General features: G+C 38.9%; 1 pseudogene; it reads right to left on the bottom strand.

Moving 5' to 3' along the window:
- Positions 1 to 287: 287 nt before the first annotated feature.
- On the bottom strand, positions 288 to 1,061 carry LOC132562870 (type I iodothyronine deiodinase-like; annotated as a pseudogene).
- Positions 1,062 to 3,602: the final 2,541 nt, after the last annotated feature.

Below are 3,602 nucleotides of genomic sequence, written 5' to 3'. Positions count from 1 at the left end.
CAGTTCCAGTCGCCTATATCCTGGCACTAACCCAACGTGTTTCTGGAAGAAAACCACAGAAATTGTTCACACAGCGAGCGTGGAGGATTCATCATTTCCAGGGATAATTCGAATCTATCTGAGGGCATTTACCTGATTATAGTACTCTAACAAAGCAACAAAGTTATGTATCAAATTGTAAATCGGCGTTTCTATAAACCTCCAGATAGAACCGAATGTATTGTCCATTTTGTTCTGTACTATATGCTCACAACACCTAATTTTCACCTTATCTTTATTCTTACTGTCTATATCTCCTTCCGATATTGTTCCAACCACGCACGAATGACGTCGGGTTTGTAGTTTTCCGCATCTACACCACTAAAGTACATAACATTGTGATTGTACAGAATATACAAACGCTCCGGCTCGGCCGCATACTGAATCACATTCTGGTTATCCATAGGATCAACCAGTATTGGACACTTGAGGTCAAAGTCCCGGAGCATTTCCGCGGCCTCGATTCTGTCCTCCAGTGTTCGGTGATCCTTCATATCCTCGAAACGGTGTCCGAATACCTGCCATCCTTCTACGGGATGTGCCTCCCGGATGTAGATGGTCAAGAAATCGGCGACGTCAACAAAGTCGCGGATGATCGTCTTGATCTCCTCGACTTTTGCTATAAACGGAGGTCAGGAACAACTTCCGAAGTTCAACACCAGAGGGCGTCCTGCTTTTTGAAAACTGTAAAGTTTTTTGTAAGATTTAGTACCCATATCATACAGATCTGTGTTAGGGGCCTTACGACCCAGGAATGCTCTTCTTCCAAGTGCATCGACCAGCCTCACACGAGTCCATGTAGTGATTGTTCTTGTAGAGACGTTAAAATCCAATGTTTCTGTTCCAGGGGTTCCTTTACGTTTGGACATGAATTGAATCAAGTTTCTAAAGAAAGCAATATTCGATAGAACGACAACAAAAGTAAGAAATAATGCTCGTGCGAAAATTACAAATAACTTTCCCGCTGTTTTTATCCATATAAATGGAACATTGTCTGTCCAACGTACACCAGGCTTCTTCATGGCTGTCATATAAAATAAAAACATTCATGATTATAATCAAATATAAAAACACAAAAATATTGCTGAGCAGGAGAAATAATCGTGGGATGCACATCGATGAGATAAAGAAGCACAAGGTATACAAATTGCCTTGTTTAGTGTTTGTTAACTCATGCAGATAAATCATAAAAATCTATCTTAAGTAGCTCACTCTACGTTTGGCATATGCCTATATCATTCTCATTTTTTTCAAGATTACTACATAATTGATGTTCCTAGTAAGATTAGCGATTAAACTGTGAAACATGTCTGAATTGTTAGTTTTGTTTTACTTCGCTGACGGTACTCTGCCTATTGTTAGTTTCATTTCGCTTACGGTACTCTGCCTATTGTTATTTTTGTTTTATTTCGCTGACGGTACACTGTCTATTGTTAGTTTTGTTTCGCTGACGGTACTCTGTCTATTGTTAGTTTTATTTCGCTGACGGTACTCTGCCTATTGTTAGTTTTTGTTTCGCTGACGGTACTCTGTCTATTGCTAGTTTTGTTTCGCTGACGGTACTCTGCCTATTGTTAGTTTTATTTCGCTGACGGTACTCTGTCTATTGCTAGTTTTGTTTGTTTCGCTGACGGTACTCTGCCTATTGTTAGTTTTGTTTTGTTTCGCTGACGGTACTCTGCCTATTGTTAGTTTTATTTCGCTGACGGTACTCTGCCTATTGTTAGTTTTATTTTATTTCGCTGACGGTACTCTGCCTATTGTTAGTTTTATTTCGCTGACGGTACTCTGTCTATTGTTAGTTTTGTTTGTTTCGCTGACGGTACTTTGTCTATTGTTAGTTTTGTTTGTTTCGCTGACGGTACTCTGTCTATTGTTAGTTTTATTTTATTTCGCTGACGGTACTCTGCCTATTGTTAGTTTTATTTCGCTGACGGTACTCTGTCTATTGTTAGTTTTGTTTGTTTCGCTGACGGTACTCTGCCTATTGTTAGTTTTATTTTATTTCGCTGACGGTACTCTGCCTATTGTTAGTTTTGTTTCGCTGACGGTACTCTGTCTATTGTTAGTTTTGTTTTATTTCGCTGACGGTACTCTGCCTATTGTTAGTTTTGTTTCGCTGACGGTACTCTGTCTATTGTTAGTTTTGTTTTATTTCGCTGACGGTACTCTGCCTATTGTTAGTTTAATTTCGCTGACGCTACTTTGTCTATTGCTAGTTTTGTTTCGCTGACGGTACTCTGTCTATTGTTAGTTTTAATTCGCTGACGGTACTCTGCCTATTGTTAGTTTTGTTTGTTTCGCTGACGGTACTCTGCCTATTGTCAGTTTATTTTTGTTACGCTAACGGTACTTTGTCTATTGTTAGTTTTGTTTGTTTCGCTGACGGTACTCTGTCTATTGTTAGTGTTATTTTATTTCGCTGACGGTACTCTGTCTATTGTTAGTTTTGTTTGTTTCGCTGACGGTACTCTGCCTATTGTTAGTTTAATTTCGCTGACGCTACTTTGTCTATTGCTAGTTTTGTTTCGCTGACGGTACTCTGTCTATTGTTAGTTTTAATTCGCTGACGGTGCTCTGCCTATTGTTAGTTTTATTTTATTTCGCTGACTTTACTCTGTCTATTGTTAGTTTTGTTTGTTTCGCTGACGGTACTCTGTCTATTGTTAGTTTTATTTTATTTCGCTGACGGTACTCTGTCTATTGTTAGTTTTGTTTGTTTCGCTGACGGTACTCTGCCTATTGTTAGTTTTGTTTGTTTCGCTGACGGTACACTGTCTATTGTTAGTTTTGTTTCATTTCGCTGACGCTACTCTGCCTATTGTTAGTTTAATTTCGCTGACGCTACTTTGTCTATTGCTAGTTTTGTTTCGCTGACGGTACTCTGTCTATTGTTAGTTTTAATTCGCTGACGGTGCTCTGCCTATTGTTAGTTTTATTTTATTTCGCTGACTTTACTCTGTCTATTGTTAGTTTTGTTTGTTTCGCTGACGGTACTCTGCCTATTGTCAGTTTATTTTTGTTTCGCTGACGGTACTTTGTCTATTGTTAGTTTTGTTTGTTTCGCTGACGGTACTCTGTCTATTGTTAGTTTTATTTTATTTCGCGGACGGTACTCTGCCTATTGTTAGTTTTATTTCGCTGACGGTACTCTGTCTATTGTTAGTTTTGTTTGTTTCGCTGACGGTACTCTGCCTATTGTTAGTTTTATTTTATTTCGCTGACGGTACTCTGCCTATTGTTAGTTTTGTTTCGCTGACGGTACTCTGTCTATTGTTAGTTTTGTTTTATTTCGCTGACGGTACTCTGCCTATTGTTAGTTTTGTTTCGCTGACGGTACTCTGTCTATTGTTAGTTTTGTTTTATTTCGCTGACGGTACTCTGTCTATTGTTAGTTTTGTTTCGCTGACGGTACTCTGTCTATTGTTAGTTTTGTTTCGCTGACGGTACTCTGTCTATTGTAAGTTTTGTTTGTTTCGCTGACGGTACACTGTCTATTGTTAGTTTTGTTTCGCTGACGGTACTCTGCCTATTGTTAGTTTTGTTTCGCTGACGGTACTCTG

Source organism: Ylistrum balloti, unplaced genomic scaffold, assembly GCF_031769215.1.
Source record: "Ylistrum balloti isolate Yb309-2 unplaced genomic scaffold, AGI_CSIRO_Ybal_v1 Utg371540, whole genome shotgun sequence".
NCBI lineage: Eukaryota > Metazoa > Mollusca > Bivalvia > Pectinida > Pectinidae > Ylistrum > Ylistrum balloti.
This window is presented reverse-complemented; position numbering and strand designations above follow the sequence as displayed.